Genomic DNA, 21,387 nt, shown 5'->3' on the forward strand with positions numbered 1-21,387 from the left:
AAAGGTAAATTAATTTTCGGCGCGAGTAATTAATAATGGACCTAATATATTATTCTCCTCGTGGCTACTGGCGAGGAAAAGCAGCAATTGCCAAACTTGCCAAAGCTGCTAAAGTAAAATATCAAACAGCTGCAGATTGGTTAGCCAAACAGGCAATCTGGCAAATGTATCTTCCTCCACCTAAAAAAATCAATCACGCGCATTTTGATGTTAGTGTACCTAACGAAGTTCATCAGGCTGATATAATGTTTCTGCCTCATGATGTTGTTGACGGTAAAACCTACAAATATGTACTAACTGTTGTTGATATCGCTAGTAGATATAAAGAGGCTATGCCGTTAGCAACTAAAACAGCAACTGAGGTATCAGACGCATTTAACAGAATTTATCAACGAGGACCATTAACCTGGCCAAATTTACTTCAGGTTGATCCTGGCAGGGAATTTTTTGGTTCTGTTTTATCGTTAATGAAAAAAAATAACACAAATATACGACGAGGTGGTGTTGGAATTCACAAAAATCAAGCAAATGTCGAAAGATTTAACAAAACATTAGCTGAGCGGTTATTTGGATATCAATATGCGAAAGAATTTATCTCAGACAAACGATCAAGTGACTGGGTATCAAGGTTACCTGAAGTTATTAATGCGATCAATAATGAAAAAACTAGAACAATAAAGATGAAGCCAGCAATAGCGATTAAAAAATTAAATATTCCGATAATTAGACGAGATTTTTCAAAAGATCCTGTATTAGGTAGTATTATTGTTAGATATTTATATAAGCAAGGTGAGGCTGAAGGTGGCCGAAAAAGAGCAACCGATCCAAATTGGAGTGTAACAACACACAAAATATCTGCCGTAACAAGGTCATCGGGAAGACCTGCAATTTATATTCTTGATTCGCTGGCACCTCAACGTGGCTTTACTCGTGAAGAACTTCAGGTAGTTCCCGCTGATACTCAATTGCCGCCAGAATCACTTAGATAATAACTTTTCTGTTACATTCCAGACAAGCCAGATTAACATTACTTTTCAAGTGACCGATATCATTATTTTTCCTGTTGACGGTGAATTGTCTTGGATCATTTTTTTGATACTGCCAGGCCATCACGCAATTACAAATGGCACAATGATTATTTTGTTCTCGTCGAAGCGTCAATATAGCGTCTACATCAAGGTCAGATTCATAATTATTTTTTCTGTCATATCAATTGTAACTAAATATTTTATTCTTCACGATATTTTCACATATTTCATCGTTAACTACCGCTGCATCTAGAACAATTCGTCTCAATTGAGATAATTTTCTAACTCGTGATACAGCTAAATAAACCAAATTTGACCACATAATTCTGTCATCGACAATCCAAACGGTACCATCAATAGTTAGTCCTTGCGATGAATGTATTGTCATGGCGTATCCTAATTTCCACGGTGATTTTTCTGCATTTAACGCGTCACTGACAAGATTAATATCAACAGTGACAATATCATTCAAAACCAAATTTTTTATTTCTCCTCCTGGTAAAACAACATCAATATTTTGTCGTCGCGTATCAATTGGTCGATAACATAATGGCACAGGTAGTGTTGGAAATTTCTCTCTGTGCTGTTGTAAAAGTTTCTGTTGAAGTTCATCGCGAACAATTTTTCTGCTAGCAACAACTAAGTGATCAGGCTGCCATAAATTTAGAAAATCTGTCATTAATGTTTCATCAATTATTTTTCTCATAACGTCACATTGAATTTTATCTGGTTGTAGTCGAATTAATTTCTTAAAGTTAGTTAGTGACTCATCTAGTGATCTAAAGTCTGTTTCAACTTCTTCATAATAATCTACAAAATTCTTCAACCAATCATGAGGCGACGTTCCATCAATAGGATTTGGTTGACCGTGATCCCCGCACATTACCACAGAGGTATTTTTTTTTTTGATAAAAACTCAAGGAACAACTTCAATACCGTTAAATTTACCGTACAAACTTCATCAATAATTATATTTTTATTTATGTATTTCTCTCCCATGCGCGAGCAATTCCAATCTCCACCGCTATATTTGAAATAACTATGATACGTACAAGAAACAACACCACGTTGCCTCATTTCCTTTGCTAATCTGTGTGTTGGCGTCAAAACAACCAAATCAGTATTTTTCAATAATTCGATGGTTCGTGTTGTTTTTCCACTACCACCTGGTCCGTTTATATATACAAATTTATATCGAGAAATAGGATCATAAACAGATGGCGCTGCAGAGATATCCATATCTGTGTTCATATGAAATTCATCAGCATCATCAACATCTGCAGATTGACTATAGATCAAAATATCTTCGTTTTTAATTCTCCAAGTGCCCCAACTACCATTAGTTTCTAACAATGGCGCGTGTTTTTTATCAATATAAAACGAATCTGTTGCTACCCTAACTGCGTCTTTAGGAAATTTATTTATCATCGAAAGTAAATTTATACTAACATATGGCAGCATCGAGGATCTTAAATGAGTATATTGCGGTGACTCTCCACCAATGTAATTAACCACGGTACCAATCTTCGTATCGTCGATGTAAATTGTTTCTCGATTACAGAAAGTTCCTTTCGCTACTGTATCGGCAATTACAAAATCCAATTCAGCGTCATCCATAATCAGTCTAGTGTGATGTCGCTTGTGATCATATGCGCCACCCTGAGTAAATTTTCCTATAATTATTCTACCTAAATCTTTCTCATCAGGTAGCCAAACATTTGTTTGTTTTTTATACGAAATAATTGCCTCGCTGACCGTCAACAGCGTTAACATTGCTGAATCTAACATATACCACAGCAACGTTATGCTAACCCAACGTTGCTGTAACATATGTTCCCCAAACCAAATGTAGCAGATTTTATGTAAATTATCGGCAAATTTGAATGATACAACACGGGCGAATCCCATTAAAGGAAAATTTGGTAACGGTCCGTTAATCGCAACACGGGTCATTTCGCTCGTTGGATGACCAAATTTAGCAAAATACTCGCCGCAATCTCATAACCCTAGAAAACTTCCGGGATAACACGCGGTCATATCAACTGATATCATATTTGTGTTATCGTATTTTGTGTTCCAGAGTCCGCCATGGCCATATTCAACACAACTCAATTGCACTTCATTAAGAAATTCATTTCTGGTTGGCTTCCATAAGTTTTTCTCTCTGGCGGCATGAGCTGCAACAGAAGAGCATGTGAAAAAAATTGGTCAATAATTCTGAATCTGCCGAATATTTATCAATCAGTTTTACCATTGAGTCATTAAGAGATTTTAATCTATAAATTTCTCCATTAGGCGTTACGAACTGGTCGTATTTAACTTCGCTGCTGAATAGCCAAACAGATACAGGATCCGATTTACTCATCTCATGAATAAATTTAAACATATTTAGCGAATCATCCAGCGTATGATCATCTGCGTGATAAAATTTAACAACACGACGTCGAGGAAATATTGTTACCGCGTTAGTCCAAGCGTGTGAATTATGGTCGATAATTTCTATAGATATGCCTCGTGATTTATACGCTGAATCTAATAAAATCTCACCGGTAATTGTTTTAACCGTTATAGGAAATTTTAATTTGCACGATAACGCAGCAACATCAGTTATTGACGCACCATTAACAACCGATTCAGCCCAACTATTAATTTTTGCTAACCTTAATGAAGTTAAACCAGAACCGCGTTTCGAATTTTTCAAATGTTCAATAACTCGCTCGGCCACACAATTTATCACTGAAGAAATCTTCATCAAGTTAAGTTTACTAACGTCGGGTTTGTCATTTAACTTATAAATTCCATAAACAACTGCACTTACAGGATACGATCTAGCGTAATACGGTTTATCGATACCTGTCAATAAGCCGGGTTTGCTTCTTGCGGACAAAACCAGATTTTTCTTTTCCTTGACAATTGGGTCTCGTTTATCACGAATTATCCATATATCTTCGTTCGTCTGTACGATAAATTTTATTGAGAAGATAAATTGCTCGTCTCCATGATTTTTCTTAATATAGTTGATTTTCTTGCTGGCTCGCTCATCCGTCATCGTGTTGTCGATGGAATTTGTTCTCCATGTTGACCAACTATGAACCGCACCATCATCGTGAAATTCTTTTTTAGCTTGACTCGTTTCATCAATCACGTAATCAATATCATCAATGTCGAATAATTTCATTATACTTTACTTAAACATATGTTTAAATTATAAATAGCTCTAAATAGTTAGTTAATTTTATGTGATCAACTTTATTTTAAACAAATGTTTGATTTATAAATGAGCAACAAATGCAAGTGGATATTGGTTGGATCATTAAATTGCTGCGATAAATCGTGTAAAAATGAATACTGCTCCAACCACATGGTATTTATAAGAAAAGAAAATTTTGGACCGCAACGTTGCATGATCTGTAATATTGGATTACGAGGTAAAACTCGATTGTGCCTAAATTGTGGTGGCAAGAAGAATCGTGAGTTAAAACGACATTATGATAAGAAAATTAATACCGACGAGAAGATAATTAAATGCGAAGAAGACTATATTAACAGATTCAAAACAAACAACAATTTAAACAAATGATAAATCATATATGGAAGCTACATTTGTGAGTCATCCAACGATCGATAAATATGAAGCTAGCCGAGATGGAATTGTCCGGCACCTCAGAACGAAAAAACTAGTCGGGAATATTAAAAATTCCGGTCATCTCTCTTTTACTGTGAATGACGAAGATAAAAATTATAGCAAAAATTATTATAACCATAGATTTGTATATGAATGTCACAATGGTTTAATCCCAAATGGACTTGTAATTGACCATATTGATGGTAACAAAATTAATAATTCCCTTGAAAATCTTGAAGTTGTTACCCCAAGTGAAAATTCAACACGTGATAACTCAGGTAAATATCCCAAATACGCCAAAGCAGTTAAATCAATAAATACCGAAACAAATAAAGAAATTGTGTTTACATCAATGAGCGCTGCTGCTAAATATTTTGGTATTGATTCACGCTCGGTGAAATTTGTTGCAGATAAAAAAATTAAATCAACTTTTTCATATGAATTTAACGTTTGGATCATATTTTCTTATATTCCGCTAGTTTCAGATGAATAAAAAAATTGATAATTTTAAAAATATTTAAAAAAATATCAATTTTACCGAATTTTATCTTATTTTTTTGTCATTTGTTTTTACTGTGGAGAGAAATTTAAAAATTTATATAAATTTCAGCTATATTTTACCAACAATATTTAAAAATTATTCTGCAGAAAGAAATTTCAATACTTCACTAGCAAATTAATATTTAACGTTTCACCGCGCATATCAAGTAAATTCCCGTCTTGATTCGTCAACCTAAAATTTATCCTCGGTAGTAATTGATTGTGGCAACGAAGATAAACAGGATTTATTGGCTCCTTTACAATTAATGATCAAGGAGGTGTTGTTGGTGAAAACGAATATAATATTGATCCTTGTTGAACTTGATTTGATACTGAAGCATCCGCGCTATAACTACCGTCGATAATATCTGCGTGTAAATTAACCGCGATAACATCAGAAATATTGACAATATTTGGCGAAATATGCCTGCCATGACCTAACAACGATTTTGGTAGCGATTTTTTTCTCCACGCGTCATGTAATTGAGAGAATAATTCATCAATAATATCAGCAACTAATTTTCTTAATTTATGTGCGTTATAGCCCGGTAATTTTAATTTTTTCTTCAGTTAATTTCTCCTTATCCAAAAACATTTGCTTATTTTTTGTTTTATCGTTAATTATTATCTGAACTAATATTTTATTAAAATGTTCCATATCTGATGCAAGCTGATTTAATACTTCCGCGTGTTTGATCACCTCACCACATGACCCTGACACGTTAATTACGCATTCGTGAAAATATCGTTGTAGCAACCACAAATATTTTTTATGTAATTGTTTCATCTCTGCAAAATAAATATTTATGTTACTCATATGAATTGATGTTATTCCATAGCTGGACCATTTTTCATGTTGCCTAAAATTCCATGCTGGATCGTCCATGAAAATAAATTCAGTTATTTTGTGATTTTTTTTTTTAATCTCATCTAATTTGTTTTTGTGCAATGGAATAATTCCATGATAATTTTGATTATTAGTAATAAAATCACCCTTGTTAGGTTGTGGTGACGCCGGTTGTATTTCTGGTTCTATTTCAGGCCAACCTAGAACTGTTCTAATAAAGATTGATAGATATCAACGATATATGGCGATTTTACCTCAATAATTGAAGTTAGTGTTGGCTCATGTGCAGATATTTTTATTCCTGGTTTATCTTCGCCAGTTAAATTCTTAATTTTGTTTAATATTTCATCATTAATTTGCTCAATCTGATAACTACCTGTCGGTAGTCCAATAACGATCCAATCTGGCGTACCATCGGTACCAGGTTTGTTTTTATTAGCAAAAACAAATGAATTATTCGATAATAAGTTGCCAAATGATTTTGATCTGATATTGGGCCAGCTGTGATAAACTCGCAATTGTGATAGAGAAATTTCATCAACAGATATCGGAATTGGAAAAATTATACTAAATTCAGGATTAGTTGAGCTCGCCGACATCATTGTTGTTCTTCGCAGATTTGTGTTCGTTACAATCTGTTCCAGCGACATTATTATTAATCATCACTACAATGGCAGAAAATTCATCATCAGAAATAACTCTGTCATTCAGAAATTCCGATAACAACGAAGATAATTTTGCATATGCAACTGTTGCCGCGTTAAGTTTATTTATATACGAAGTTAATTTTGTATTCGCGCACGACGATATTTTTTTTGCAATAATATTTAATACGCCAGCAACTACCGTAATCACACAAACTGCGATGACAGTGGTTGGTATCGCGGATAATATTATTCCTGCATCAGCAACAGCAGCGCTGACTGAATAAACAATTACATCAATGACAACCAATCTTCGCTGGTATTTTTTTAATTTTGCTAAATACAGATCTATGGTGAGTTTTAACGAATCCTGCCATGATCTAGCTTGGTTGTATCTGTATTCGGTCATTATTTAATTTTCAAATATCTTCAAATGATGGAATTTTAGTGATAAATTCTACAAACCACAAATATATAACTGAATCTGTTGTTGTTCGATCTGGTGGTTCTAGCGTAAAATTTAATTCAATATTTTTGTTCGTTATAATAATGAAGGAATTTGGATAAATTTTGTCACTAAAAATTATCTTAAATTGTGCCGAAGAAAAAACAGTTATTTTACACAAGCCAATAATTGGCGACATATAAGTAAATTTATTATCGGTTGGAGTCCAGGTACCTTTTCCGGGCGCCACAGTAAACGTTAAATTTTTGATATGACTTTGTTCTGTTCCAGGTGGAAATTTAATAAGTTCATTTTTGGTATTAATTTCATTAATCTGCCAGGAAAATTCATTAATTCTCCTGATAGATTCATTAATAATTACAATATCCCTCTAATATCTTTAATGAGTTTAGCTGAATCTTTGTTATCCTCGTTGATTTTACCTTGAGTTATTTCAAAATTATTTTGTAATCCAGCAAAATCACCCTGAATTTTTGTAATAATTGTATTAGCTTTATTTATCTCAGCGATAGCATCATCAGCTCGTTTAGCAGCTGTATCAATTGCTAAATCTGTTTCAATTTTTGCTTGAGCGATTTTATCAACAATTTTTTTATTTGCCTTAACAGTTTCATTCAATTTATTAAATTCATTTACATGACTAGTAAAATCACCTTGAACTTTTGTAATTTTTTCGTCAGCTTTACTAACACTTCCTCGTAAAGTAGTAAAATCAGTTATATGTTTAGCAAAATCACCTTGAACTTTTGTGATAATTGCATTAGCTTCACCAACAGTTCCTCGTAAAGTAGTAAGATCAGTTACATGTTTAATAAAATCACCTTGAACTTTACTAATTTTTTTGTCAGCTTCACCAATTTTTTTGTCAGCTTCACCTAGCAAGGTATTAAATTCAGTCACATGTTTAGTAAATTCACCTTGAACCACTGCAATTTTTTCATTAGCTGTTGTAGCATCATTTTTAAATTTTTCAAATTCTTTTCCAAATTTTTCAATTGATTTTACATAATCTTCGAAAAGTTTTACAAGTCTTTCTTCAATTTTTTTTTAACAAGATTATCTTTTTCTTTTTTAACATCTTCGTTAATTTTACTAATTTCTCCGACAGATTTTGCAACAGTTTCTCGCAAGATAGTAAAATCACCTGTAATTTTTTCGTCAGCTTTACTAACAGTTTCATGTAAAGTATTAAATTCAGTTACATGTTTAGTAAAATCACCTTGAATTTTTGTAAGATCATTAAAAGCTTTTCTGGAATTTTTTCGCAAGTTATTAAATTCAGTCATATGGTCAGCAAAATCATTTTCAAATTTTGTAATTTTTTCGTTAGCTTTTGTAATTTCTTCATTAGCTCGCGTAATTTTTTCTTCATTTTTTGTGATAGAATCAGCTTGAGCTTTTTTAATTTCTTCGAATTTTTCGTGCATTATTCTGTTGAGATCTTCAAAAACTAATCGAGTATCTTTCTCAAGTTGGGCTTTAGCTTTTTTATTTTCTTCATTATCTCGCTCAATTTCTCCTACAGTTTTTGTGACAGTTTCTTGCAAGCCAGCAAAATTATCTTGGGATTTCGTAATTGCCAAGTTAGCTGCAAGAATTTTTTTGTCAACTTTTTTGTTAAAATCATCTTGAGATTTTTTATATCTTCGTAAGCTTTTGTAATTTTTGCATTAGCTGATTCAACAGCATTTTGCAAGTTAGTAAAATCACCTCGAGATTTTGTAATTTTTGCATTAATTTCATTAATACATTTAACCTGAGATTCTTTGATATCTTTACTAATTTTGCTAATTTCTGCATTAGCTTCATTAACAGCTTTTTGTAACTCAGTAAAATCACCACCACGAGATTTTTCAATTTCTTCAACTTTTTTATTAAAATCATCTTGAGATTTTTTAATTCTTTTGTTAGTTTCAGTAATTTCTGCATCAGCTTTTCTAACAGTTTCTTGCAAGCCAACAAAATCACCTTGGGATCGTTCAATTTCTTTCTTTGCTCGTTCAATTTCTTCATTAGCTCGCGCAATTTTTTCATTAGCCTCATTAACAATTCCTCGTAAATTAGTAAAATCAGATACATGGCCGGTAAAATCACTTTGGGATTTTTCAATTTTTCCTTTAATATTTTCAAAATCTTTTTTAAACCATTAAAATCAGTTATATGGCCAGTAAAATCACCTTGAACCGCTGTAATTTTTTTGTTAGCCTCACCAACAGTTGTTCGCAAATTAACAAATTCAGTTACATGACTGGTAAATTTACTTTGAACTTCTGTAATTTTTTTGTTAGCTTCACCAACAGTTGTTCGTAAATTAGCAAAATCAGTCACATGACCAGCAAATTTTTTGTCAGTTCCACCAACAGTTGTTCGTAAATTATTAAATTCAGTTACATGACCAGTAAAATCACCTTGAACTTTACTAATTTTTTTGTCAGTTTCACTAATTTTTTTGTCAGTTTCACCAACAGTTGTTCGTAAATTATTAAATTCAGTTACATGACTAGTAAAATCACCTTGAACCTTACTAATTTTTTTGTCAGCTTCATTAACAATTCCTCGCAAGCCAATAAATTCAGTCACATGGCCAGTAAAATCAACTTGAACCTTACTAATTTTTTTGTCAGCTTCACCAACAGTTGTTCGTAAATTAGCAAATTCAGTTACATAACTAGTAAATTTTTTGTCAGTTTCACCAACAGTTGTTCGTAAATTAGCAAATTCAGTTACATGACCAGTAAAATCACCCTGAACCTTACTAATTTTTTTGTCAGCTTCACTAACAGTTGTTCGTAAATTAGCAAAATCAGTTACATGGCTGGTACAATCACCTTGAATTTTACTAATTTTTTTGTCAGCTTCACCAATTTTTTTGTCAGCTTCACCAATTTTTTTGTCAGTTTCACCAACAGTTGTTCGTAAATTATTAAATTCAGTTACATGGCCAGTAAAATCACCTCGAGCTGCTGTAATTTTTTTGTCAGTTTCACCAACAGTTGTTCGTAAATTAGCAAATTCAGTTACATGACCAGTAAAATCACCTTGAACCTTACTAATATTTTTGTCAGTTTCACTAATTTTTTGTCAACTTCACCAATTTTTTTGTCAGTTTCACCAATTTTTTTGTCAGTTTCACTAATTTTTTTGTCAGTTTCACTAATTTCTTTGTCAGCTTCATTAACAGTTGTTCGTAAATTATTAAATTCAGTTACATGACTGGTAAAATCACCTTGAACTTTTGTAATTTTTTTGTCAGCTTCACTAATTTTTTTGTCAGTTTCACCAATTTTTTTGTCAGTTTCACTAACAATTCCTCGCAATTCAGTCACATGTGCCCGCTGAACCACATCAGCAATTTTAACATTACTCGTTTTTAAATTTTCCATGTTGATCTTGAAAAATAACAATCTCGTCAGGATTTATTTCTGATATCGATAATAAATTGTTAAGGTCATCTTTTGTTGCATATTTTGATAAATCAACGTCAGATTTTTTTCTCTTATTAACGATCTTCCAAAAATATCAACCATTATACTTATCTGATGTGTATTTAAGTACGATTTTGTGGTACGGCAACGATGATTTTGATATCGCATCAAGAACATTAATTACTTCACTAACGCAGATTGGTGGATCAGTTAAAGTTTGTGTTGGTAGCGTTGAATACCAGATCGGAGTTTTTAATTGTTTTGCGTAATTGATAAATTCATTTGGTGGAGCCAGCCCGTACGAGTCAAAATATATAATTTCACGCGGATTAATTCCATATGCTACCCAATGTGTCCCTGGCCCAATACTGTCATCGAGATTTATAATTCCCGTCTCCAAAGAATTTGGTTTGGCTGGTAATTGATCTCGCATAATATTCCTCTAAAAAATTTAATTTTATTCTTTTTTACTTCATTAGATAGATCTAAATTTGACATCGCTACTGGTATGTTCCTGGTAACCTCAGGCCGCTGCCGTGTCCTAAGTAAGTTCCTGGCAACCTCAGGCCGCGACCTTTTTTTTTTTGCTGTATTTTCCTCCTGTTACTTTTTGTGCTAATTTACTACCTGCGTATCCAACCGCACCTAATGCAGCAGCTTTTGCTATAGCCGGAGCAGCGGCAGCCATCAATCCAGGAATTAAAGCTAACAATGGGAAAAATCCACCAACTTTAACCATATTTTTGATAGCTCCCGGACTGAGATTAACGCTAACTCCAGTATTTGCCGATTTGGCTCTATTGAAACGCTTGTGTTGAGTTTTAGTTAACGATAATTTATTTGGTCCACCATGAATTTGTGAGTTTTTTAACGTTAATTTTATCGAGTTAGCTTTTTTGATTGAAGTTTTTTTATCTGACCTGGAGTCAGAGTCACACTAACATGATCGTATGGCATTATATTTATCAGATTGAATTTAAATTACAAATTACATATTTTCCACAGGTGCATCAATAACTCGCATTCTGCCACTAATTCCTTCTAAAATCATTGTTTTGTCGCTGAGAATTACAGCAATAACTTTAAAACCAGCAGCTGCCGTAATTCTTGCTTTAAAATGAATATCTACGACAGATTGTTTTACCAAATCAAGATGTTCCAGTGAAAAATAATAGATCGGGTAGCGCGTATTAAAATCTAACTGCGATATTTGCAATCCCGTATCAATATTTTGATCTCGCCCCATATAACTTAATATTCGATGATATGCACGAGCTGTTGAATAAGTTGCAAAATTTACTGATATTTCTTCAGTTGGTTCCTTTTGCCTATTAATTCTCAACGAGACATTGGTAGCTGCAACGTTATAAAATATCATATGACTATGAGTTTGATCGTATCTGTTATTGTTTTGAAAAGCAATGAAAATGTGTCGTGGTGCCGAAACGCCCTGTTGAGCTGCAAAACGCCAGGTGTAATCACCATTAATATTTGTTGTTGTAGTATTGGTTGATGTTGTTAGCCACGACATTATTGATTTACCACCACTATCCATGAATGACATTAATTTTTCTTCTTCAATTACTGATGGAACTAGTGCTGGCATCCATAAGGTAAATTTAGTTAATAAAACCTTACCAACATCAACAACAGTATTAAGGTCCCGCCAGATGGCATTATTGCTACCATTTCGAATAAGAGTTAAAGTGTATTTCGCTCCAAAAATTACTTTTCTGAAATTTCTGCAAAATCCAAATATATGCGATAAGGGAATCGCGCATGAAAATCTTCTATTACCCCCTATCAGCATTAATCTTCGTGTGGCGAAACCTAAGTTAAAATTGGCGTTAACACCTGTAATTACTGATGCATTAGTGGCATCAGCGTCACCAGCAGCACTTCTTGGTATAGCAGAAACAAATTGCACATGTTCAGCTGCATCAGAATTATCCTTGGCAAACATCATGCTAGGGCCAGAAGATCTAGTAAAATCATCTGAATATCTCGCTAGACCTATAATTGTTGTAGCTAAATCAACATCATTAGTAATTGACTCAATTTCTCTTCCATCAATCATATATGTGGCGCTCTTGAATAATGCCATAATTCCGTTATTTACAAAACCAATTTTAGCATCTGTGGCATATTCAGTATTATCCTCCTTCAGAATTTCACCAAGAACTTCGATAAATGCCTCGGATGGAAGAAAATATCTTGTCGTGTCCTGAATCTGAATTTCAACACGATTTTGACTATTTGGTGTTACCGCGTCATATGAAAAATATTGATGATCGCGTAACGATGTGTCCTTGCCGACTGGCTCATCCATGTCAAACGCTTCGTTTGATACTCTTGCAAACATTTTATTATAATTAATAATTATCTTCTAAAACGAAGACCGCTGCCTGATATAAAGCTAGTGTTTGTTGGTTGAGCAACTTCTTGGTCCACTAGTTTATTTGTTAATTCAGCTAATTTCTGATTTGCCGCACCATTAATAATTTTACTAATATCGCTAGGCATCACAGCGGTGCTAGGTAATTTGGTTTTTTTTACGTACCAATTTTGTGATTTTATCTTTAATGGCACTAAAAGCTTTACCAGCTAAATCACCAACAGCAGCGGTAGCTTTATCACGAACAAATCCAATTGCTTTCATCGCTAATTGTTTAGCAATTGGTCCAACTTTAGGTGCAATTCTGGTAACTAAACTAGAAATTGCCTTGAACAAGTTTATATACGGGCAATCTGGAATTAACGACACGAATTTGTGCTGGCCTTCGGTGATGTTTATGAACTATAATCTTTATTTATATTATTTATCTAACAACTAATCGCTATACCCTTCAATAATTTCATTGATTAAATTTCTGTAAATGTGAACATCTATAATTTTGCCGCTAAATAATCTTTTGCAAATATCTGCTGCCTCATTAGTTATTTCACGTGAATTATTTCCCGCTCGTTTCCCTCCAATAAGTACTTCTAATCGAGATACGTCGTTAACAACACTATTAGGGCAGATTGTGTTGTAACTGCTACCGGTAGCGCCAGGTGATTGTGATGGTGAGTAAAATTCTTCTTCTTCTTCCTTAGGTTGTTGTTTACTTTTTTTTGCCCTGGATAACTCACCAAGAAATTTTGCATATTCTGGATCTTTTAAGCTAATTTGTTTCCATTTGCTGGCCAAAATACACCGCTGGAATCCAATCACCAGGTTCAAGTTTTTCGATACCTTCCTTTAGATATTTACCTCTATCTTTATAACCAGTAATAGCTATATTAATCAGTTTATCTTTATTTTCAAATTTATTTAAACTTTCTTCGGTAAATATTTCATGTGGCAATTTTTTTCTGGGCTGCTCAGGAAAAGAAGCTGATAAAGGTTCTGGTAACGGCAATTGTTTTTTTATATTTCTCATATGAATTTAACAAGTTAATAAATTTGTTATATTCAGGATCATCAGATCTGACTGAGCTAACATCCTTATACACGTAAAATATCCATCTTGCCCATTTTTCTGCAGAAACATTTTTGTAATATTCACCTTTCATGATATTTTTTCGTTTATTTATATCGTAATTATCGATGGTAAATTTAACTAGATCAATTAGTTTCATTGATTTTATTTCTTCAATAGCATCATCGGTAAATTTTTCAGCTCCGGAAACCCCACCAACAGCTCCTTCTGCCTCAATATCAACCTGAGGTTCAAATACAGCCACAGGTGCATGTATTGCAGTTTGTTCTTCAATCTTCTTCAACACAGGAAGAATTCCTCTTTTTCTTACTTCAGGATCTTCAACATCTCCTAGCATGACTCGCTCGGTAGTTTTATTTGCTGGCTCGAATAATTCTGTGGTAAAATCCTTAAATCCAAGTTTTTCATCCTGATACGCTCGTATTTTGTTTTTGACAGATTCTCTAACAGGAATTAATTTCCTTAATGCCGCTAAATGCTCCTTTGCTATTATAGCTGAATGTGGTTCTCCAACAGTCATGATATATAAAATATTTTACTTCAATAACTTTAACAAATTACTTTAACAATTGTACAGCAGCAGAGGGGCTGTGACCATTTATTCGCGATTTATGAGAAAAAAATTAATGTCGCATCTTCATAGGGGGGCATAATTCACCACGATATTTTTTTAAAAATCTTGTTTTCTCTAACAGGGGGGTGGGTCTAAAATATTTGTTTGTAAAAGCCTCAAATTTGCCTGCGAGGTGATGTTTTTTGTGTGTTTTTTTGGGGAGATCGCACATTCCTCTAATTCACTTGGTCTGGCCAGCCCCTCTGCTGCTTATCCAGTGTAAAACTGTATTTTGACTTATATTTGCAATATGTAATAATCAGTAATGACCTAAACTGAACAAACCTACAATTATCTTCAACGATAATTGAATAAATATCAAACAGTTTTGCTTTATCTTATCAAAAAGTTCTGAAGAACAAGGCAATAATCGCGCTATGATTGGCATTATGGTCAGATGAAAAACAATAAGTATTATAAATCCAATTGTTTCCACATAAACTATAAACTCAGGGCAATACAAGCCAACTGTGGTATGAACTGGTTGTGAGCCATGAATACTGAAATTGATTTTTAATCATATATACTCAAGAAAAAACAAACTAATAGCAGTAAGGCCAGGTTCTAAATAATGAATACTCCCCTACGAAAACAATTTCATGACTTCATGAACTATCATGAACTGTTCATGAATATTCATGACCGTTCTTGAAATGTTCATGATCAGTTCATCACTTGAGGTCATGAACAGATGCTCATGAAAGTTCCACAACTAAGTTCATGAACACTTCAAGAATTTTGATGAATCATGTACTTTAAGTTCATAAACACACTGATGAACTTTTATGAACTATTATAACATCTTTGAAGTTCCTAAAATGTCATAAACTTGGTTCATGAACAATTCAAGTACTCTGATGCACTGCCAAGATATTTCTAAAAAAGTGTATATTAAATATCTATATCATTATATTTATAAAATGTTCATGAAAATTCATCATATAAACTTCTCACAAAATTAGTGAAATTTAAAAAAAGGTGAATATTTTTTTTTAAATGATATCTTGTAGATCTTTAATTCAGTACTTGTGTATTTAACCTGAGTAGTGCTAGATTAATACGGGAAATATTTTTGACCAGCATGAACATAATGTATTTGCTTTAAAAAGCTTTTAATGACTTTGTTCTAACGTTTTTGTCCATTACTGTACTAAATTGCATATTCTATTGACTTAGTCACTGGTTGCCAATTTGCCGTAAAAACCGAAATATGTAAACAACGATGATCCTGATTGGATGACTGTGAAAGAAGACGTGATATGATTGGTCAATATACTAGCGAGATTTCTATAGTTGGTTATCCTTTTCACCAGAAACGAAAGAGCACGCAGACGGTTAGGCAAAATCCTCGAACAAAATCCGTGGACTCAGTGGAATGGACAGATGATAATATTTTCAATATCATTTTTTTTTAGTAAGTAGAAGTGCAGAGAAGCGATTATGAAGAATGTGAAGGAAGTGATTTGGTAAGAGCAAAATTAGGCGGAAAAGCGATCCAGCCTTGATGATCAAAATTACGGGGAGTATCTTTTTCTTGGTCATTCGTGATTATTTCAGTGGAAGTTATATGGATATATTGGTTTTTATAGGTCATCTTATTAGTTATAACCAAGCTAATTACACACGATTTTGCTCAGACCTAATTTAAACTTGCTCATCGAAGTTTTGAAAATCACTAAACATCATCATACCCCCCATTTGATATCGATACCAGACGCGTTACGACATCTGCGATAGGAATTGAGATGTTTGAGATCGTTTTGTTTTACATGACCTCACTATTTCTATAATCTGATGTAATTTGGTAATTTAAAACAAACAAACAAACAAACAAAATAGTTATGAGTGAAACTACACAATACAGGTGCAGATAACAACGTGTTGAAACCGGAAGCTGCTATATGCAACATGCGGAGTTGGAGTGGATACATTAGTGACATATTAAGGGCCATTATCATACAAGTCTGACATTTCTTCAATAAAAAATGGCGAAAATATTTGAAAGCACGAAATAACCGTTATCTGTTAAACACACACACACACACACACACAGATATGATTTTTTAGTGTAACGATGTTGTCAAAAAAATTGGTCATATTTTATTGATTAAAACATCCGACTCCTGTGATTATACCTATGTCTAGACAGCTTCAGTTAATATAAAACTAGTGACAAAATTCTGCAATAATATAAATGCTCAGTAAGTTGTGTATTGTGTTTAAAGGATTAAATAAGGTTTTGAGTTGGATCATAATTATTCCAGGAAATAAAGTGGGGTATAATGATAATGTGCTAAAAGCTAAAAACAATGTTAATTAGAGATTATCTGTAATTAACTAACTTTACCTTTCTTTCAGACCAGACAGCAGAAAAGTAAATATATTAGAGGATGAAGTTTAAAGGTTAAATTTGAAAACTGGAGGATCCTATGGCCAAGATGGAAAAGACATTAAATTGTGACTGCTGCAGCAATGTTAAAGATCCAAACAGTAATCGGATGAAACAGCATAAGTTGCAGATGGAGACATTGAGTAGTGACAATGTGCAGGATTTGATTAAATTATAGGCCCTGAACATCTTCACAAAAAAGTTATCAGACAGGTCAAACTCTGGGAAAAAGATTGGTGAGGAGAAACCCCAGTTGAAAGACAGCCCCATGATGATGAAATAAGCTTCAACTGTTGATTGCACACAACTGCCCCAATATCTCTTGAAAAAATGTCAAAGAAAAATTACGAAGCACACAAAAAATGTTGCTAAGAGTAAAATAATAATATTGCTTGTCAGTTTACATGTACTTTGTTGCATATTAAAAATTTATCTGAAATCAAATACCGTTTTTAAGATAATATGTTGCATTTTATACTGTTTTAAAAACTCCACATCTAAGGTTATTTTATGATTCATGATGAAATAGGTATTTGTGACTTTGTCAGGTAATCGATTTTTTTATAGGCACTGTTCATGAAGTCATGAATCTTTGAGAAACTTTGTTCATCATAGTTCGTGAATATGTTAATGAATGATGGTGATCCAATTTGTGAACATTTATGAACTGTCCATGAATTCATAATTTCATGAACTGACCATTTTCAGTTCATGTACATTCATGAATGGTTCATGAACCTTTCGATGAACTTTCATGAATGGTTCATGAACCAAGTTTATGAACTATTCAAGAAATGTTCATGCCAGTTCATGAATTATTCATGATCATTTCGTAAGGGCTGTAAATGTATTGCTATACATTGACAGTCGTCTTTTTAGTTCCTTTGAACTGCTAATTGACACACCAATATACCTACATGTGACCGTCCGCAATAGCATCGGAGAAAATAACATCAACACAAATCGTGACAAGAGAGAGAGCTTAACATAAAGGTGAACTAACATAAATGGTCTCTTTGATAAAGATCACAGCATCCATAATTTCACCTTTAGCTGTATTCCTTATGATGTAATTTCACACCAATTCACACTGAATACAAATGATATAGTGCCTTGGAAAGTAAGCTAAATGCAAAGGTGAACAGTAAAAAAGTGGTCATAATAACCCAGTTTTCAATGGAAGGTGTAGTGCTCCGCATGACATTTAAATACCAACAAATCCGACTCTACGAAATATAGCGACTCCTAAAAATTAAAAACAGATACTATAGTGATAACAGATAAGAGACAAATGGATGTTAAGTTCAATTTATGGACAAATAATTTAAACTCCTTTTAATGTAGAGAAATAAACAAAAGGACAAATTTAAATGCATGAAAATGTTTATTGAATACTTCATAATTACTTAGTGTGACAGATTCAACTACAATCAATAAAGCAAAGAAACTTGCACACAGCATATTAACCCATGTCAGTAACTGAAATAGTCTAAAACATCACCGGTTAAAATAAACATTACAAACCATATTCATAAATTATGGATTTTGTTTGTTATTTCTCTTAAAACTTGGCTTGATATAGTTTCATAAAATTTGGTCATGCTTGGGTCAAGTGTGAGGAAACCTCAACCCTTTCTTTAAGAAGCAAAGAATTTAATGGCATACAATTTACAAAACTTCTGACATGCTTTTAATCTTTTTGTCTATTTCAGTATTTGCCAGAAATCTTCATATCGCCAAGTTTCATAAGCAAGGCAAAGTAAAATCTCATATGATGAGAAATGTTGAGAAAGTTAGCCATGAACAAGTTTTCTCAAACATAATTTGTTATAGGTGCATAATCATCCAACCTGGTCATGGGAAGTTGCTACACTGGTACTGGAAACTAATAATAGACAAATCACTTTTGTTTGATACTTAAGGTGAACACTAATGATAATTGATCACTGTTAAAGGCTAGACGTGTTGCTACAATTTCCATCAATATGGTCCTTTTGTTTTATAAAAGTGGCTAAGTATCACTTTGTCTCAGTGTTTTGCCTGCTAAATTACACAAAATTTAATCTTACAATAAGATTGACCAATTATCATAAGGTCAACATGTATCAGATAGTGCCAGTTCATTTATTTAAAAAGGTTGCCTTAAACATACTGAGAAAACCACAACCTACCGAGATCATAAATGGTTTGAATTCCCATGTTTTCCAGCAAATGGATGATCATGGAAAACTGTCTGTTCTGAATTTCCAAGTGCTCCAATAAATGTCTGAAAGTACCAGTTGTATCTGGTTTGATTTCCCACATACCCCAATAAATGTCTGAACATGGCAAACTATCTTGTTTGAATGTGCAATATGTGTGTTGTTTGAATTCCCAAATCCTCCTGGAAATGTCTTAACATGGTAAACCTTATATTGTGTGAATTCACAAGTGCTAAAACAAATGTTTCAACATGGCATACAACTGTGTATGATGATTAGTATTAATTAATCAATTCTAGATACATATATTAGTCATCAAATGCACACAAAATGTGTATAATATACCCAATACCTACTAAAAAGCTACAAAAATCAGTCTGAAAATGTGAAGAATATACCTAATACCTACTAAAAAGCTACACAAATGAGTCTGAAAATGTTAGAATATGAGGGTGAAAGTATTAGCATTGTTCTCAGCAGTTGCAAATAACACTGAGAAAAAAAACCAACCTTGCACTAGATGTCTGGTAACAATATCTCTTTGTTCTTCCCGAAACCAATGAATGAAAGCTGAAAGTTTGTGAATGACAAATATATACATTTGTGGCTCTTTGAGGCTCATTTGTATTCAGAGTGGATCAGGACCATGTGCACACATTGTGGTTATAAGGCTTATTGGCATGCATAATTTCTCTATGTCATGCTATGCATTGCAATTCTGATTAACTGTCATGCAAACAGCCTCAGTTCTATGTATATACCGCGTGGATGATGACATTCTAATTTGTCATTCATGAACTTCGTGTTGAACAAATCATAAAAATACCCTTAAATAAGATTAGCTTTCATAAAGGAGAATTAGTAATAATGAGAAAACTATAAACAAAAATCAATTTTTAAATTGAATTATATATCAATAATTTATATACATTCAAGAGGCAAAAAGTGGGAATGATATCACTCACCTAATAATCATTGTTTTAAAAGACAAATCTATTAAAAGAAGTAATCAAGTAGGTACCTAGGGGAGCCTGGCCAGGATAACTTCCAGTTAGCTGGTTGAAATTTGTGGTTTCTGACATATTGTTTAAATGTGTTTCCTTGTAAAGTATGTTCAGCTGGACTGCATTGTGTATTGGAATCCTTTGCATACATGTGCATGAGTTCATGACAGAACCTGATCTATCTATCAAATCTGATTTGATATAATTGGCCAGTTTAAATGCGAAAGTTGCTGATAGTTTTTATCTCATCTGTGTAATCATGGTGAGACACTCTCAACAAAGCTGAAACTGCATGTTGAAGTTTTGAAGTCATAAACAGTGGTTATACTGATAGGCATAAAACCCCACAACTAATTCATATACTATTGCATTAACAAAAGCAATACTTGATGAAAGAGTAGTAACTTTAAGATTTTCTACATTGTTGCAATAGAAGCCACTTTCAACACCATCCAAACCAATTTTATTCCTTAAGAAGGTTTAACCAAAAATGTGTTCAGCTCTTATGGGAAAAGTAAAAAGAACACAGGATTTCCACCTGCTTAATGCTATGTAAGACAAAATGTTGTTTGCATTACCAACCAGAACATAATTCTAGGAGCTGAAGTTGCTCAGTTGTTAGTGTACAGGATTCATGACCACAGGTTCTGGTTCAGGTCATAACTACTGGACCAGCCTGGGTCAGACTGTCCATATAAATTCCTTGGCCAAGGTACTGTACTCCCACTCCCTCTGCAATAATCCAAAATGTATTTCTTGTACAGCAGGTACTAAGAATCATTCCTAATAAAGTAGTATCAAAATTAAGAATAAGTAAAAAGTAGGATTCCAACCTGGCTGCTAAGGAAGTCACATCTTTACCTGGGAGGTAATTAAAAACAAGTGGGCTTAGGATGAGTTTCTGCAACCACTTGCCATCTTGTCTGTCCATAAACACTTGTTGTTTAACAATGTAGATGTTTATTTCTAAGTCTGTAATAAAAATTTATATGATTTAAAGTATGAGCAAGAACTTTGCTTATTCATGAGCTTATATACAATCTATTTGATTCAGCATTTAAACACTAAACTGGACTTATGTCAGATCAGCCTTGGTATGTACATTTTCATCAATATCTTGGAT

General features: G+C 33.3%; 1 long non-coding RNA gene across 1 annotated transcript; it reads left to right on the forward strand.

The window, feature by feature from the left end:
- Positions 1–15,986: 15,986 nt before the first annotated feature.
- LOC149777889 (uncharacterized) lies at positions 15,987–17,503 on the forward strand. Its single transcript, XR_016415318.1, has 2 exons — positions 15,987–16,084; positions 17,029–17,503. It is a non-coding gene; the product is annotated as an uncharacterized LOC149777889 (long non-coding RNA).
- The last annotated feature ends 3,884 nt before the right edge of the window (positions 17,504–21,387 follow it).

Source organism: Sinohyriopsis cumingii, chromosome 17 (genome assembly GCF_028554795.1).
Source record: "Sinohyriopsis cumingii isolate HCF-2022 chromosome 17, ASM2855479v2, whole genome shotgun sequence".
Taxonomy (NCBI): domain Eukaryota; kingdom Metazoa; phylum Mollusca; class Bivalvia; order Unionida; family Unionidae; genus Sinohyriopsis; species Sinohyriopsis cumingii.